This window comes from Phacochoerus africanus, chromosome 3 (assembly GCF_016906955.1).
Source record: "Phacochoerus africanus isolate WHEZ1 chromosome 3, ROS_Pafr_v1, whole genome shotgun sequence".
Classification (NCBI taxonomy): Eukaryota; Metazoa; Chordata; class Mammalia; order Artiodactyla; family Suidae; genus Phacochoerus; species Phacochoerus africanus.
The window spans coordinates 36,713,445-36,732,615 of NC_062546.1; the positions used below are offsets into that span (position 1 = coordinate 36,713,445).

General features: G+C 46.3%; 1 pseudogene; it reads right to left on the reverse strand.

The window, feature by feature from the left end:
- Window positions 1–4,380: 4,380 nt before the first annotated feature.
- On the reverse strand, window positions 4,381–4,479 carry LOC125123779 (uncharacterized; annotated as a pseudogene).
- Window positions 4,480–19,171: the final 14,692 nt, after the last annotated feature.

Sequence of the window (19,171 nt, forward strand, 5' to 3'; positions counted from 1 at the left end):
GCCAGCCTACACCACAGCTCACGGCAACGCCAGATCCTTAACCCACTGAGCGAGGCCAGGGATTGAACCCGCAACCTCATGGTTCCTCGTCGGATTTGTTAACCACTGAGCCACGATGGGAACTCCTGAAAAGTCTTGATTGGTTGTTTAGTAACTGGTTAGTCAGTGGAAAATCCCTCAGTTTGGGTTTGTCTCAGTATCAGATGCAGGAGAAGCATATTGCAGGAGCCCTGGCGTTACTGTGCCCTCCTCAGTGCTACCAAGAGGAAGCAATGAGTTGACATATCTTTTCATAGTGATGCTGCCTTTGGTTACTTGGTTATGGTGCTGTCTCCTGGAGTTATGCACCAGAAGATGACTATTTGGAGTTCCCCTCGTGAGTCAGTGGTTGATGAACCTGACTAGCAACCATGAGGACATGGGTTTGATCCCTGGCCTTGCTCAGTGGGTTAAAGATCTGGCATTGCTGTGGGCTGTGGTGTAGGCCAGTGGCTACAACTCTGATTTGACCCCAAGTCCGGGAACATCCATATGCTGTGGGTTCAGCCCTGAAAAGACAAAAAAAAAAAAAAAAAGACGACTATTTTCCTCTTATAAATTAATATATATCTTCAGGGAGATATTTGAGACTGCAAACATCCTGTTTTTCCTCAAACTTTTGCCAACTACATTAGCATTCTTCAGTGGATCCGATGTTCAATAGACTGGTTTTCTCAAGGTGATTTTCAATTTTCCTCTGCCTTTCTGCATTTATTAATTAGAATTCTTCTATAAGGAAGAGTTGTCTTTTCTCCCTTTTTCTACTGATTTTTAAAATTTACTTATTTATATCAGTATATGTCCAAGGATATTTACTTTATCCTATAGGTTATAACCCAACATTACTGTAATTTATTTCATCACTCCAATTGCTCCAGCTTTGGCCATTAGGAGCTCTGTCAAGTTGATTCCTGTGTCTTTGGTTGGACACGTCCCCATCCTTTTCAAGTCCTGCCTTACTTACTTACTGGCACCACAAGATGCCTCAAATTTTTCCTAGCAGCACTATTTCCAATAGCCAATATATGGAAGCAACCTGTGTCCATCAACAGATGAATGGATAAAAAATATATATATATATGATGGAATACTACTCAGCCATAAAAAATAAAATTCTGCTATTTGCAACAATATGGATAGACTTGGAGGGCATTATGCTAGGTGAAATGTCAAACAGAGAAAGATAAAAACTGTATGATATCACTTATATGTGGAATCTAATAAATAAAACAAATGTGAACATAACAAGAAAAGAAGCAGACTCACAGATATAGAGAACAAATTAGTGGTTACAGGTGGGGGAGAAGGAAGGGGGAAGGGGAAAGATAGGGGTAGGGGAGTAAGAGGTAAAACTACTATGTATAAAATAAAAATAAACAAGCCACCAAGATATATTGTACAGCACAGGGAATATAGTCAAAATTTTATAATAACTATAGATGGAATATAACAGCTTTTTTTTTTCTTTTTTTCAGGGCTGTATCCAAGGCATATGGAGGTTCCTGGGCTAGGGGTTGAATTGGAGCTGTAGCTGCTGGCCTACACCACAGCCACAGCAACACAGGATGGGAGCCAAGTCTGCAGCCGACACCACAGTTCACAGCAACACTGAAGTCTTACCCCACTGAGCGAGGCCAAGGATCGAACCTGCAACCTCATAGTTACACGTCAGATTTGTTTCCACTGCACCACAATGGGAACTCTTGGAGTATAACCTTTAAAAATTGTGAACAGGAGTTCCCGTTGTGGCGCAGTGGTTAACGAATCCGACTAGGAACCATGAGGTTGCGGGTTCGGTCCCTGCCCTTGCTCAGTGGGTTAAGGATTGGCGTTGCCATGAGCTGTGGTGTAGGTTGCAGACGCGGCTCGGATCCCGCGTTGCTGTGGCTCTGGCGTAGGCCGGTGGCTACAGCTCCGATTCGACCCCTGACCTGGGAACCTCCATATGCCGCGGGTGCGGCCCAAGAAATAGCAACAACAACAACGACAAAAAAAAAAAAATTGTGAACAACCATGTTGTACACCTAAGAGCTCACATAATATTGCAAATCAACTACACCTCAATTTTTTGAAAACAAAGGATGTTTCAGGCTCATTTTGTATTTTTCCTGTCCCAGTCCTAGAAAAGAAGCACAAATTATACTGCTATCTAATTAATCATGAATAAAACAAAATATACTTATTGATATTTGCATGATGGGGCTAAAATAATATCCCAGATCACTCTATCATTACCATTCAGAAACTCTGAAATTAGTTTAGATACTATGGTTTTGTTTTACATTTTTGTTCACTTAAGTCATATCTAGAACAGTACATGACACATAGTGGGTCATAACATCTCTGAGAATTCATATTCCACACTTGGATTTTTCTCTCTTAGCTTCAGAAGAATTGTCCACTTGGCTGAATTTGGGTTTCTCTTCCTACAACACTGATATCTCTGCTTATCCCAGGTCTCATGTTCCTATCAGCCCTCAATTCTGGACCTTAATTGCATAACCCAGGTTTGGAAAGGTAAGGGAAAAGATGGCGCGACGACACAGTAGAAATTCGAGTGACAGTCAAAAAGTCACCACCTCCAGAGGGCCTCCGAGACTGCCAGCCCAGCCAATGGAACTCGACAACTCATTTTCCAGGTTGTTATAGTTTTTGTTGCTGTTTTTCCCTGAAACTGCTTGTTCTCAGCCCCAGCATTGCTTAAGTCTTGATGAGAAATAGCAAGAAAGCAAAGTAAGCAAACATAAGGGTTTTTCTCTACAAATGTTGCCTGGATGTGTTGGCTCTGGCATCCAGCCAAGAAAAACGTAGATCATCCAAGAATCATCACTCACCCAGGATGATGGGTGGGACCTGCCACCCTTCAGCTCAGAGCCTTTCTTATTTGGCAGGCAGGGGTGAAGAAGTTGGAGGCTGTTTTAATCTTAGTCCCTAGGTTCCTCAGCCAGCAGCTCTGTCAACTGGCCTTGAGCGTGAGATGGGGCACTGCTGGGCACGCTGCCCATGGAAGCCAGTAGGAAAGCCAGGTGGCATGCAAGAAAAAGCAAAGAAAATTAAAAAAAAAAAAAAAAGACTGAGTTTCAAGAACCTTCTCCATGAATCAGCCTTGGGTTCAGAGAGGGCCTAAAACCAGGGTGATGCAAAGAGACCACCTGTGGTTTTTTTTTTTCTTTTTTAGAGTTTCCAGGTGAGGGATCAGATCTGAGCCACAGTAGCCACGTAAGCCACAGCAGTGGCAACACCAGATCCTTAATCCACTTTGCAGGGCCAGGGATCAAAACTGCGTCCCAGCCTCCCAAAACACCGCTAATCCTGTCGTGCCACAGCAGACACTCCGAGACCACATATTTTTAGGTCCCTGGAAGTGACTTTTTTTTTTTTCTTGGTTCTCTTGGCTGATAGAAAGTCCCATAGCAACAACAGAAATTCCTAGAATCAGGCCAGGTTTAGAACAGACTTAAACCTGGGACTTCTGATACAGATACTGTTTTCTCAGCATTGACAGAGCTTGTTGCAAAGGAAGTATTATTTTATGTGCTTTAATTTTTAAATTTGTGGCCACACCCATGCTATGTGAAAGTTCCTGGACCAGAGATCCAACCTGAGCCACAGCCGTGACAATGCTAGATCCTTAACCTGCTAGGCCACCAGGGAACTCCCAGAAGTATTATTTTAAAATAATTTTTTAAGGAATAGAAGAAAACTCTTGTGTTTCTTTACATCTCTAAAGTTTTTTTTTTCCGTTGTTGTTTTTTGTTTTTTTGTTTTTGTTTTTTGTCTTTTTGCCTTTTCTAGGGCCGCTCCTGCAGCATATGGAGGTTCCCAGGCTAGGAGTCGAATGGGAGCCGTAGCTGCCAGCCTACGCCAGAGCCACAGCAATGCCAGATCCGAGCCTTGTCTGTGACCTACACCACAGCTCATGGCAACGCAGGATCCTTAACCCACTGAACAAGGCCAGGGACCAAACCCACAACCTCATGGTTCCTAGTCGGATTTGTTAACCACTGAGCCACAATGGGAACTCCATCTAAAGGTGTTTTTTTTTTGCTTTTTTTTTGGTCTTTTTAGGGCCACAGCCACAGCACATAGAAGTTCCCAGGCTAGGTGTCAAATCAAAACTGTAGCTGCTGGCCTACATCACAGCCACAGCAACACGGGAACTGAGACGCATCTGCAACCTACACCACAGCTCACAGCAACACCGTGCCCTTTAACCCACTGAGCAAGGCCAGGGATCAAACCCGAGTCCTCATGGATACTAGTTGGGTTTGTTAACACTGAGCCACAATGGGAACTCCAAAAGTCTTTTTTTTTTTTTTTCTTGAACCAGAACATTTATTGTAAAATACAGAACACTTCACGAATTCATGTGTCCTTGCCCAGGGTACAGGCTAATCTCTGTATTGTTTGAATGTTAGTAAAATGCTGCCAAAGTAAGAACTCTATAATCTTTTATGTCTTTGCTTCTGGGAAACTGGAAATCAATGAAAAAAATGTACTGAAACCATGGGAAGTGTGAACAGTTGATATGGATTAAGTTGTGCCCCAGCCCCATCCCCCTGACCCTGCACGCACCAAAAGAGATGTGTTGGAGTCATAATCCTGGGTACCTCAGAACGTGACCTTAAGCGGACATAGAGTCTTTGAAGATTTAACCCAAGTTAAGAAGAGGTCACTAGGAGTTCCTGTCCTGGCTCAGTGGAAACAAATCTGACTAGGATCCATGAGGATGCAGCCTTAATCCCTGGCCTCCCTCATAAGTTAAGGATCCAGCATTGCTGTGAGCTGTGGTGGAGGCCACAGATGTGGCTCAGATCCTGCATTGCTGTGGCTGTGGCATGGGCTGGCAGCTACAGTTTCGATTCAGATTTGACCCCTAGCCTGGGTACCTCTATATGCCATGAGTGTGGCCCTAAAAAGACAAAAAAAAAAAAAGTCACTAGTGTCCTTATAAAAAGGAGAAATTTGGACCTGACACACCAAGAGGGAAGGTGATGGGGACACAAGGAGAAGTCTAGCAGAGGCAGGAGGGCTGGATGGATAAACCAAGGAACATCTGAAGCCACCAGAAGCCAGGAGACTGGCATTGAATGGTACCTTCTCTAGAGCTTCAGAAGGAGTGTCCCACCAACAACACCTTGATCTTGGACTTGTGGCCTCCGCACCTGTGAGATAACCAATTTCTGCTGTTTCAAGCCGCCAAACTTATGGTGTTTCATTTCTGCAGCCTAGGGAAACTAACACAGCTGCGGTGTTAGAAGGTCGCATGTTCACTGCTGTGACATTATATTGATAAGAGTATCCAGACTCTTGATAAGAGTTTGGGACTTCATGACAGTCAGTGATTTCCCCAGCAAGATCTCAGGACACAACCTGAGACAGACACAGGTATGTGTACACATTCTAGCTGCACAGGTCACTAGCTGTGTGACCTTGGACAAGCTCCTAAATCTCTCTGAAACTCTTTCCTCATCCTTTTTAAAAATTTATTTTGTTTTGTTTTGTTTTTTTGCTTTTTAGGGCAGCACCCACGACACATGGAGGTTCCTAGGCTAGGGGTCTAATCGGAGCTACAGCTGCCGACCTACACCAGAGCCACAGCAACGCAGGATCCGAGATTTGTCTGCAACCTACACCACAGCTCACAGCAACGCCGGATCCTTAACACACTGAGCGAGACCGGGGATGGAATCCAGAACCTCATGGTTCTTACTTGGATTCGTTTCCGCTGCTCCACGATAGGAACTCTAAACATTTGTTTTTATTTATTTTTCTTTTTACGGCCGCACCTGCAGCATATGGCACTGGCATGGCTGATCAGGGGGCAGTGGGGCACTCTTGAGATCAGTAAGGGTAAGCTTGGGGCAGGGAGAGGAATGGCCACGGCTGGCTTTGATTAGCCTGATGCTCTGGGAAATGCAGCCTTTAATGGTGCCAGCAGCCTTAAGGGACCTGGAAGCTAAAGCTGGCTTCCAGATGCCAGGCGAACCAGCCCTACTGATCCTGGTCACTGATCTGGCACCAAAGCTTTAGCCACAAGTTTTCAGAAATTTTAGCGTTATAGTAAAACTCAGCAAATGTGAAGTTCCCAGGCTAGAGGTTGAATCGGAACTGCAGCCGCAAGCATACACCACAGCAACACCGGATGCTTAACCCACTTACCAAGGCCAGGGATCAGAACATGTGTCCTCATGGACCTCATGGATACTGTGTCGGGTCCTTAACTCGCTGAGCCACAATGGGAACTCCCAAATATACTTTTTTTTTTTGACAGGCAAGGAGGCTCTGCCCCCAAATTATACTCGTAATGAAGTCTAATCCATTTTTCATTGGCGGTTCATGTCTTTGTTTTTTTCATTGCTGTTAGCCTTGGCCATAGTTGACTCTTAATAAACTTGGGATGAATGACTGGATGAAAGAAGGTACAGACCCAGGGGCCCTGGGCGGCTCTGCTGCTCAGCGAGGTGGTCTTGCCTTGGTCCGACCTCTCAAGCAGCTGCCTGGACTGGAAATCGAGGCCAAATCGTTAATTTCTTTGTCTCAAGTTGCTCTCCTGGAAGCTTTACTATTTTGCCTTTTGCATTTATGTCCACGATCCACCTTGAATGGACTGTGGTGCATTTTTGTGTAACCTGCTGTGTGTGCAGGTACCCCCCTGCCCCAACTGTGTTGCTGGGTGAGAATCAGAACGTTAAGAACTGGGGCAAATGCTGGTGTTCTGACAACTGCCAATGCTGAGATTAATAAACCACCCTTCCTCTTGGATCCAGGAGATAGATGCATGTCTCCTCCCCGCCCCCATGAAACCAGCTGGCTCACTCAGTAACTTGGAAATAGGATAATACCTTAGATTCTTCACAGTTCTTGACACTTGTGTGCAAAAAAACTGTTTATTATTGTAAATCTGAGTTTGGAGTTCCCACTGGGGCGCAATGGGATCGGCAGCATCTCTGGAACCCGGGGGCATGGGTTCAATTCCCTTCCTGGCACAATGGGTTAAGAATCTGGCATTGCTTGCAGCTGCAGTGTAGGTTGAAACTGCAGCTCAGATCTGATTGCTGGCTCGGGAGCTCCATATGCCTCAGGGCAGCCAAAAAAGAACAAATATTTTTTAAAATATTAAATAAATAAGATAAATCTGAGTTTGGGGGTGGTTAGCTATAGATGACAGTGAACTCCCAGATGGGTTGCTTCATTACTGTAACTGGGTCAACCTGGTCAAAGGCTGGGGCTATTTTCTTTTCTTTTTAGGGCCGCACCCTCAGTATATGGAGGTTCCCAGCCTAGGGGTCGAAATGGAGCTACAGCTGCCAGCCTACACCACTGCCATAGCAACACAGGATCTGAGCCACGTCCGTGATCTACACCACAGCTCATGGCAATGCTGGATCCTTAACCCACTGAGCGAGGCCAGGGATTGAACTTGTGCCCTCATGGATACTAGTCAGGTTTGTTTCTGCTGAGCCATGACTAGAAGTGCTGGGGCCATTTTCAAGATCCTGACACATATTGCTAATTTACTTTCCAAAAAGGTGGTTCCAATGTATACTCCCACCCCACCCCCAGTGATATGTGAGCAGATTTTTCCTACTGAAGTGCTAAGGTCCTCTGTCCTTTTCCCCCTGAATGTCTCCTCTTGAGTAACTTATGCCTTTGTGCTGGTTTTCTTGGTTTTGCTTTGCTCTCCTGTTGGCAAGAGACCCAGGAAATGGGGCAGAGCCAGGTGAGTCTGCGAAGGCAGCCTGCTCAGTGAGACCATGAACTGTGGGAGAGTCTGTTGCCAGGAGTAACAGAAGCCCCTGCCAGGTCCTGAGGGGACCCCAGTGAACCCATGGCCTGGGAAGACCAGCCCCAGCTCTCCACAGTAAACTGCATCTCATGACCTGTTCTCTGAGTGCTCTGCAGTGCAGACTTGGTGGAAAGTGCTAGAGGAAATGGCAGGCTTGCCAGAGCTGGCCCCAAGGCCACCACTTAATCAGTTACTTCAAACAGGACTGTGCTGTGACTGTGCCCCTGTGGCAGGAGGGAGCCGGCCACTGCTCTGGGCGGAACTTCAATCCCCGGAGGACATGTCTGCGCCTCTCTCCTCACCTCTCCCCACACATTCAAACCTACCTGCCCCCCCCCCCCCCAGACAAAGAAGCCACCAGAGGCTTGGCCCACATGGGCTCTCGAGGACCAGGACAGAAGCCAAGGAAACCCTTGGGAGCCAAGGGGGTTTGTGCAGAGGCTGGTGTTGATGCACATGAACCTGCAACATCCACAAAACCACTCTTTCCAGGTTGGAGTGGTTGCACTGAAGCTGCAGCAGCACCTGTCATCTTGGGTTTAGAAAACTCAGGGAAGAGATCAGTAAGCTTACTCTGGAAAAGGCCAGACAGTAAATGTTTCGGGCTTGTGGGCCATGTTGTCTCTGTTGTAACCATGGAACTTTGCCCTTGCGGTGTGAAAGGAGCCTTAGACAACACACAGACCAATAAAATGCCACTTAAGGGGTTCCCATTGTGGCTCAGTGATAACGACTCAACTGGTATCCATAAGGACTGGGGATCGATCCCTGGCCTCGCTCAGTGGGTTAAGGATCTGGCATTGCCATGAGCTGTGGTGTAGGTCACAGATGTTGCTTGGATCCCATGGTACAGTGGCTGTGGTATGGGCTAGCAGCTACAGCTCTGATTCAAACCCTAGTCTGGGAACTTCCATATGCTGTAGGTGTGGCCCTTAAAAAAGACACACGCACAAAATGCCACTTACAAAATCTGCTGACTCCTGACTCAGGAGATGGTGGTCCAAAAAACAGGACTAAACCTTGCCCTCAGCTGCTCAGGTGGAAAATATTTTGTTATGTCTTCATTTATCAGACACTTAAATATTCTCACAATGTCCCGGACATCTGGAAGAGTTTTATAAATATTGGTGCACTTAATTATTGCAATGTCCCTACAAGGCATGTGCTATTATTCTCCCTGGTTTGGTACAGAGAGGTCAGGTAACTTGCCCAAGGTCATACAGTGGTACATGAGAGCATTGGGACTTGGGTGCAGGCAGCTTGTACTCTTCGCCATCACCCTGTGCTGTGGAAAGGCAGGATGGCCTTCATGGAAGGAACATCCATTGGGCAGCTTGCTCTGTGCTAGCCTGGGGCAGGGAGGGGAACAGGGACAGAGATGACAAAGACCCAGTCCTGAAATGAAACAGAACCCTATGGGGCCTTCCCAGGACAGACCCCCCCCCCCACCCCCGTGCCCTCCACCTGCCTCTTGTCTGTAGAGAAACATTAGCCAAAGAATAAAATTAATCAGAGAAATGAGAAAACACAGAAACAAAGGAAAGGAGTCAAACGGGACAAACTAATAACAGCTTAGTCATTGAACAAAGTCAAGGACTTTTCATTCCTCCTCAAGGGCTATAGGTAATATTCTAAGCCACAGCCTGTGAGCTGTTTTGCAGACACTGAAACCCCCACCAGGTGGAAGAAGTTAATACATGATGACCAGACTGTAACCATGACATCAGCTGTCACGGTTCTGAGAATTGGCCTCAAAGAAATGGGAACAAACTGACCTGGGAACTGAGGACTAACTGTACTTAAAACAATCAAGATGATGCTGATCAGACCGCTGAATGCCCAATTTTGAGATAACTGTCAGAGCTGATGATGCTGTTTCTGCACGTGGCCCCCTCCCTCCACTTATCCACCCCTGAAGCTCTCCTTTAAAAGCTCTTCCCCCCTGATTGTCAGTGAGGGAGTTGGCCTTTGGACATGAGTCCATCTTCTCCCCGAGTTGCTGGACTTTGACGTAAAGCCAACTTTCCCTTCCTATGAACACTTGCCCTTGTCTTGAGTGGTGAGCAGCGGACCTGAGTTCAGTAACAGTCTCACCCTCACGGAGCTCCAGCCCTTCAGGGACAGACTAGTGTAGACTCACAGTGGGTGTCACCCCAGAAAAACATGGGATGCAGGATGAACTAACAAAACTCCCCTATGGGGATAAAGGTCAGAAAAGCAGTGACCAAGGAGGGCACGAGGGACCTGCAGTACTGGAAATGCTGGTGTCTTCAGGTAGGTACCTCGTGTACCTAGGTAAAAAGTCAAGCTGACCCAATAAAATACACACAAAGAAAAAAGAGCCTGGGAGTTCCCATCGTGGCACAGTGGTTAACGAATCCGACTAGGAACCATGAGGTTGCGGGTTCGGTCCCTGCCCTTGCTCAGTGGGTCAAGGTTCTGGCGTTGCCGTGAGCTGTGGTGTAGGTCGCAGACGCGGCTCGGATCCTGCGTTGCTGTGGCTCTGGTGTAGGCTGGCAGCTACAGTTCCGATTCGACCCCTAGCCCGGGAACCACCATATGCCGCAGGAGCGGCCCAAGAAATGGCAAAAAGACAAAAAAAAAGAAAGAAAAACCTGTGTGTGTGTGTGTGGCAGAGAGAGAGAGACTGGGTCACTTTGCTTACAGCAGAAATGGACAGAACACTGGAAATCAACTACAATGGAAAAAATAAAAAATAAAAAAAAAGAAAAAAGAGCCTGGTGGAATTCGATGGAAGCTGGCAGATGGTGAAGCAGCTGCTCTCTGAGGCCACACTGAGAGGCCATCACAGCAGCCCATCCCAGTACTGAAGGGCTCTCAGCCCCAGTCTCACTCCTCGGGGTTCTATGGGGAAGAAGTGGTGTCATGGCTGATGGTATGATGGACTATAAACCAGTGCAATTGGGAACAACACTGATGGCATCATCTGGCAGGAGGATGCCTGGGGGTGGCATCAGACCAGACTCAAGACCTTTCTCAAGACCAAATCCCTTGGGGATGGGCTGGGATACTTAATATGACCCCTGGTCAGAGATATGGGATCCACAACTTGGTCTTGCTGGTGACCCTGGTTTTTTTGTTTGTTTGTTTGTTTTTTAGGGCTGCACTTGCAGCATATGTTAAGTTCCCAGGCTAGGGGTTGAATGGGAGCTGCAGCTACCAGCCACAGCCACAGCCTAACAACATAGGATATGAACTGCATCTGCAACCTACACCACAACTCATGGCAATGCTGGATCCTTAACCCACTGAGTGAGTGATCAAACCTGCATCCTCATGGATGCTAGTTGGGTTAGTTACCACTGAGCCACAACAGGACTGACCCATCAGCCAGGACTTGAGCCTGGAGACTGTGTCCCTGACCTTGCCGATGGCCCTGTGAGGAGGCTCAAACTGTAAACTCCTCGAAGACAAGGGTCCTCTTGGGAATCCTGGTGCCTTGCACAGGGCTAGAGACTTGGGACGCGATCAGCCCAAACCCTGGCACTGAAGACTACCTTCTAAACTTCGCTCTGGGCAACCCACGCTCTGAAGGAAGACTCTGCACTCACCGTTCCCAGCTCAGAGGCTGCAGTTGCTCACATCTCCCTGACTGGACAGGCTGTCTCACCTCACACCTCAGGTTCTCAGCCTGAAGACCCCAAGAAAGGCCACCTGGAGGTGCAGATTTCTTTATTTCCTGTCCCTCCACTTCAGTAATGGGTCAGAGATGAGGTTAGAGCCATCCTCAGCCCTCTCACATCCTTACCTAATTGGCGAAGATTCATCCACTCACCAGTCCACTCAACCATCTGGCACGCCATCCATCCACATACTACCTGTGACTTCCACCACACACCTGTCCTTCCAGGAGCTAAGGGTCTTTGGGAGTGATATTCTCCTGGAGGTTGACTGTGCACTGGGGGTTTTCATAGATGGCGAGATCACTGAGGGTGGCTTCCATGGCAGGAAGACTTCACAGACCCGGACAGATGGGAGAGGGACTGATGCTGGGGCACTGGCATCTGCCTGCCCAAGTTCAGACCCACCACCAGCTGGTTCTGTGAGCTTGGGCAATATTAAATAACCTCTCTGTATGTCACCCACCTGACCTGGAAAAGCCATTGAGGTAAACTACCAAAATGGCCCCAGACCTTCACCCCTCCTTGAATCCCGCCCCAGGCAATGTGACTGTGGCTCCCTTCATCCAGAGGTGGAGCTATTTTCCTACCTCTTGATCTGGGCTGACTGGGTGCTTTGCTTTAGCCAACAGAATGTGACAAAAGTGATGCTGTATCCGATTCTGGGTTAGATCTCAACAAGCCTGGGCACCCTTTGTCTTTCTCCCTCATCTTCACCTGTTTCCCATGCCCATCCCTTCCCCCACCACAAAAACAAGCCCAGACTACCCTGCTGGAGGAAGAAATGCCATATGGACCAAAATCCTTATTGCTCCAGCCAACAGCCAGCCCACTCCCAGAAGCCAAGCTGATCTGCGGGTGACCACAGACCCATGAGGGAGACCAGCTGAAACCAGAGGGATCGCCTATGAGAGCCCAGCCTAAATCATCCACTCACAGAATCACGAGTAAATAACTGGTGATTGTTTTCAGGCCCCTAAATTTTGGGAGTGGTTTTATGCAGAACTACCATGGCTGCAGGTGAGTCAGGCAATAGGATTACATAACTCTTGTACCTCAAATCATGGAGGGAGTTAAATGAGATGCTGTATGTAATGTGCTTAATTCAGTGCCAAGGCACAAAATAACATGCCATGAATGTTCACTCTTACTCTTGGTGTGGGTCACTGTCCCATGTGAAGATCAAAAACGAGATCTGAGCCACATTAATTGTGCTAGAAGTTGGAGTTCCAGTTGTGGCTCATTAGGTTAAGAATCTGACTAGTGTCCATGAGGATACAGATTCGATACCTGGCCTCGCTGAGTGTGTTAAGGATCTGGCGTTACCATGAGCTGTGGTGTAGGTCACAGATATGGCTTGGATCCCGTGTGGCTGTGGCTGTGGTGTAGGCCAGCAGCTGCAGCTCCAATTCGACCCCTAGCCTGGGAACCCTCATATGGCTCAGGTGTGGCCCTAAAAAGACATATATATATATATATATATTATATAGTGCTATAAGTTGTCTCCACCTGAGCATCCAACGAGCTATTTTTGAGCCACCTGTGGCCCTACCTACAGAGGCCTGGGATCTGCCTAAAATTTCTAGCAGAAGCTTTGTAAAGTTACATGATGAGCAGGTGCATGAACCAGCTAAGGAGTGACCTGTGAAGACAGGGTGACATGTATGATACTGAGCTCACCTGTCACATCAACATAAGGCACCTGCCACAGGACAACAGACAGATTCCAGCAGTCCCCCATGTCCAGAGAGAAATGCAGTGTAGCCAGCTCCCTGGAGGACAGTCCAGCCTTCCTCTGGAAATGCCAGGAGTGTGTGCAACTGGACACAAGGTGTGAGCAGATGGCATCTGGAGACCAGCCTTACTCCCACTGCGACACTTTGAACATAGTGGATCATGAAGCATTTGTGGTGCCACCTGACTCTGAAATTCTAACTCTAGCAGTGATCACAACTCCCCACCAAGACCATGGAGGACGTGTACAAGGATGGTTTTTGCCGCCGTGCTTGTAGTGACAAAAAACTGGAACCTGCCAGAATGTCCAACAATAGGGAGATGGCTGAAGAAACTGTGACACTTATACACCTATGGATACACTGCAGCTTTGTTTAAAATTAAGGGAACTATTGGAGTTCCCTTTGTGGCTCAGCAGTTTAACGAACCTGACTAGGATCCATGAGGATGTGGGTTCAATCCCTGGCCTCACTCAGTGGGTTAAGGATCCGGCATTGCCGTGAGCTGCAGTGTAGCTTGCAGATGTGGCTCAGATCCTGCGTTGCTGTGGCTGTGGCCTAGGCCGGCAGCTACGGCTCCAGTTTGATCCTTAGCCTGGAAACCTCCATATGCCCCAAGTGTGGCCCTAAAATAGCAAAAAAAAAAAAAGGGAACTATGCTCAAAATCTTGTAATAACCTATAAAAGACTCTGAAAAAGAATATATGCATAGCCTCTCTCTCTCTCTATATATATATATATATGAATCACTTTGCTGTACACCTGAAAGTAACACAACATTGTGAGTCTATATTTCAATTAAAAAAAAAAAAGTTGCTGTGCATCAGAGGGAACTGTATCTACTCATGTGTGATGGAACACGATTGATGGAGGATAATGTGAGAAAGAGAATGTATATATGTATGTATCACTGGGTCACCGTGCTGTATAGCAGAAATGAACAGAACATTGTAATCAACTATAATAGAAAAAATAAAAATATTATTTTAAAAAAGTGATTAAACCTATGCCTTTGGACCTAGAAGGACTTTTATGATGTACTGTTAAGAAAGACAATCAGGGAGTTCCCATCATGGCTCAGTGATAACAAACTCGACTATCCATGAAGACGTGGGTTCAATCCCTGGCCCTGCTCAGTGGGTTAAGGATCCGGCATTGCCATGAGCTTTGGTGTAGGTCACAGACACACCTGGGATCTGGCATTGCCGTGGCTGTGGTGGAGGCCAACAGCTGCAGCTCTGATTTGACCCCTAGTCTGGGAAGCTCCATATGCCATGGCACAGCCCTTAAAAAAAAAAAAGACAAAAAGAAATTTAACACTGATACAAAGTAGGTTCTCTGATCATAAGAAAATTAAGCTAGAAATCAATCACAGAAAGATACAGGAAAATAATCCCCCAAGACATGGAAATTAGGTAACTTACTTCCAAATAACCCATGAATCAAAGGAGAAATCAGAAAACATTCCAAATTTAACAATGTTAAATATTACAATACTTTGAGCTCACCTACCAATTACACAGTTTATAATTCTTCATGTTCTTTGCCACGTGACTTGATACTACCACTCACTGGCATAAGTAGAATTTCTCTCCCCCTCCCTGCTGAAACTGGGCTGGGACATGTGACTTGCTAGAGTCAAAGGAAAGGGGGTGGAGACAAAATGTGCCAGTTCCTGACCACGGCTTGTGCTTCTCTTCTATCCTGTATCTCAGATGCCATAGAGAACCTCTGAACATCATCATGTGAAGAGCATCCCTCCACCCTGTGCCTGCTGCATTGCGGCCCTGGGACCCAGAGAAAATACGCGTGGGACACCCTGAGCTATCTATATGCACAGGTTGAATTAGAGAGGCCAAACCAACCCCTGCCAACCTGCAGGAGAAAGAAATGGTTATTGCTGTGGATCACTGAGACTTTTACATTTTTTATGCAGCAACAACTTATTGATACAGTAGCCGACATGCACAAAAGATTCTCTTTATGTTAGGGATTGTTGTAAGACCTATACTTATGTTAACTCATTGCACCTGAAATAGTCCTTCTTCATGGATGAGAGGACTGAGGTTTTTGTTTGTTTTTCGTTTTTGTCTTTTTAGGTCCACACTTGCAGAATATGGAAGTTCCCAAGCTAGGGGTTGAATCAGAGCTGCAGCTGCCAGCCTACACCACGGCTACAACATCAAAGGATCCAAGCAGAGTCTGCGACCTACCCCACAGCCCATGGCAATGCTGGATCCTTAACCACCTAAGCAAGGCCAGTGACCAAACCCACATCCTCATGGATACTAGTCAAATTTGCTACCACTGAGCCACAACAGGAACTCCCGAGGAGACTGAGTTGAAGCTGCTTGTCCAAGCTCACATAGTTAATAATGGCTATATGACCACAGGATACAATACCTCTGGACATCTGCTGGGTGAGACAATAATTGGTCTTTGAGGAGTTTGAGCGGGGCCTTACCTTACCTGCTGCTGAAAGCATCCTACCTCGTCCACCTGCATGGCCTTCTCCTGGCCTCACCCGCCCCAGCCATAGAGAAGCTCTGAGGAGCCTGGGACGAAAGGCATGCTTTTCTAAAACATTAGTTGACACTCAGCTCCTCCAAGATGTCCCACGATCACAAAAGCCAGTACATCTGCTTTTCTGCCTACAGACGTGCAGGGAGGACAAACACCAATATGTACAAACACCAATATGTACAAAAGAGAAACCAGTACATACAAAAGAACAAAAGTGGTGTGACAATAAAATGGAGTTAACCCCTGAGTTGGGAGAGGAAGTAGGACCTGACCTTTTGGGGAAGGTCAGTCACCAAATGCTTGGGCACCAAATGCTCGGGCCTGGAGAAGGCACGCATCTTGGAGAATGAGGTGAGGAGCCTCCACCGGGGAGGCAAAGAGCCAAGCCTGGAATCGTGTGAGATAAAGGGCAGGTTTCCACCTGGACCAGGCTCTCCAGCCTTGGCCACCAACAGAATCACCTGAGCTGGGAAACTTTTAAAAGTCCCCATGCCTGGGCCCCAGACCAACTACAGCAGATTCTCTGAGGACAGCACCCAGGTCTGGGCATTTTTGTGGCCAAGGCTGAGAAACACGACCCTCCAGCTTCATCTGAACTAGGATTTTCTCCACTCCCCTAAGGGGAATAACCATCATTATCCCAGGCTGCCGGCCACCAGGCAGCACACTGCGTACTTCACAAGCTCTTGCATGTCCTCCTCACAACACATGACAGGCTTTTAACAAATAGGGAAACCGAGGCATAGTCAGCCAGTGGCAGGTGTAGGGGTCAGGCCCAAACAGTCCAGAGGCCAAGCTTTTGACAGCCATGCCACACACCTCAGGGATTCAAATAACCTGAGAATTAGGGGAGAGGACAGACATTCCCAAGAGGCTCAAAAGAGGTCCTGGGCTGGGCGGGCAGAAAGAGCTGTCTGCTGTTGCCCTGGGGGAGCCAAGAGGGGGGCAGGATTCCTGGGATGGACTTTGTGGACTGATGGGGGCAGATTAACAAGGGAACCAGGCTGAGCAGCTGGAGCAAGGGGCCCCCAAAACAGAGAACATGTGCCTTATTCTTCCATGCAGCACCTTCTCCTGGGACTCAGAAATAAGGAGGGGGCATGGTTGAGGACCAGCTAAGGGCCTGGAAAAGATACTCCAGGACCTGCCTTTATTTTCACCTTGGTCCCTCCCTTCTCTTGCCCTCCCCCACTCCATCCCTCTCCTCAACACCACATAAAGGGGACTTTTAAGGAACCCTCGCCACAAATTCCCAGGTGGGACCAGTTGGTTAGACTTGGTTGAAAATCATTTCAGTTGTGGAAAAAGCTCCTATGACTAAATGATGAGAAGCATCAAGATTGCCCTGTTTCATTGAAATTAAGAAACAAAGGATGCAAACAATAAAAAGAAGGAATGCTGCTAGGAAAACAATGGAAAATGTTCAACCACACTAATAATTTTTAAATGGCAAATTATTGCCTATTTTAAAATTAGCATCAAGCACTTTAAGTGACAATACTTAATCCTGGGAGTTCTGAGGTAAGACTAGAGCCTTAACATATTAATGATAGAGTTGGCAACGAGAAGCTGGCAGTGAAAAAGTTCACATCCTTTGACTTAAAAATTCCACTTCTGGGATCTATCCAGAAGTAAACAAGTCCAATCCACGGCAAAAAAAAAAAAAAGAAAAAAAAAGAAAAAAGAAAAAAAAAACCCTTAACCATAAATATGTTCACTCCAGTGTTTTATATATATATAAAAGCAGAAATCTCACTGAGAAACAATAGAAGTATAACTAAGAAAATAGAACCACTACAGAATGGTCATGAAAACCATTTAGCAAATTGAAAGAAACGACTGTAAAGTGATACAAGTAGATAGTCCCTCATCTACTTTCTGCTTCTATTAACTTGCCTTTTCTGGATATTTCATATGAAAGAAATCCTACAATATGTGTTCTTTTAAGCCTGGCTTTGTTCACTGAGCATGTTTTGAAACTTTCTGATGAGCGACGTTTCTCCCGTTGTAGTATTTATCACTGCTTTGCTCCTTTTTATTAATGAGTATGCACTTATCACATTTGTTTATCCATTCATCAGTTGATGGACACTTGGGTTGTTCCCATTTGGAGGCTATTATGAATAATGCTGCAGTTAAGATTCACGTATAAGTCTTTGTGTGGACATGTTTTCGTTACCCCTGAGAAGAACTGCTGCTGTCATATGGTTCTGTGTTTAACACTGAAAAACTATCAACCTGCTCTCCCAACAGGACTGCACCATTTTACACTCTCACCAGCAATGTGTGGGGGCACCCATCTCTGCATAGCCTTGTCCATCCTGATTACATCTTCTTGATTCTAGCCAGTCTTGTGAAGATAATTTGAATTTCCCCAATGACTTATGATGCTGTGCATCTTTTCATGTGCTTATTGGCCATTGGTACACCTTCTTCAGGGAACTATCTATTCAAATCATTTGCCCATTTTAATTAGATTAGCTTTTTAATTTAGACTTTAATTTTTAGAGCAGCAAAATGGAGCAGAGATTTCCCACATATCCTTGCCCACAGATACACAGCCTTCCCCATTATCAACATCCCCCAGCAAGGTGGTACACTGATTATAGGAGAACTTACATGGGCACATTGTCATCCGAGGCCCATGGCTTACATTAGGGTTCATCCTTGGTGCTGCGCACAGCAGGGGTTTAGACGAATGTATAATGACATATATCCCATCATTACGCTATCTATCATACAGAGTATTTTCACTGCTCTAAAATCCTCTGTGCTCTATTATCTCTCCCTTCCTCACAAACCCCCAGAAACTGACCCTTTCACTGTATTCATAGTTTCATCTTTTCCAGGATGTCATATAATTGGGCTATTTTTATTTTTTAGCTGTGCCTGTGACACATGGAAGTTCAGCCAGGGATCAAACACAAGCCACAGGAGCGACCTGAGCCACTGCGGTGATGCCAGATCTTTAAGGGAACCGCAAGGGAACTCCAAAATGTCATATAGTTGGAATCACACAGTATATAGCCTTTTTAGACTAGTTATTTTGCTTAATAATGTGCATTTAAGGTTCCTTCATGTCTTTTCATGCTTGATAGCTTGTTTCTATTTATTTATTTTTGCTTTTTAGGGCCACACCCACAGCATATGGAAGTTCCCAGGCTAGGGGTCAAATTGGAGCTACAGCTGTCGGCCTACATCACAGCCACACCAGATCTAAGCCACATCTGCAACCTACACCCACAGCTCACTGCAACACCGGATCCTTGACCCACTGAGCAAAGCCAGGGATTGAACCTGCAACCTCATGGTTCCTAGTCGGGTTTGTTAACCACTGAGCCACAAAGGGAACTCCTATTTGTTTTTAGTGCTGAAAAAGATTCCATTGTCTAGACATACCAGTTTATTTATCCATTCACTTACTGAAGAATATCTCGGTTACCTCC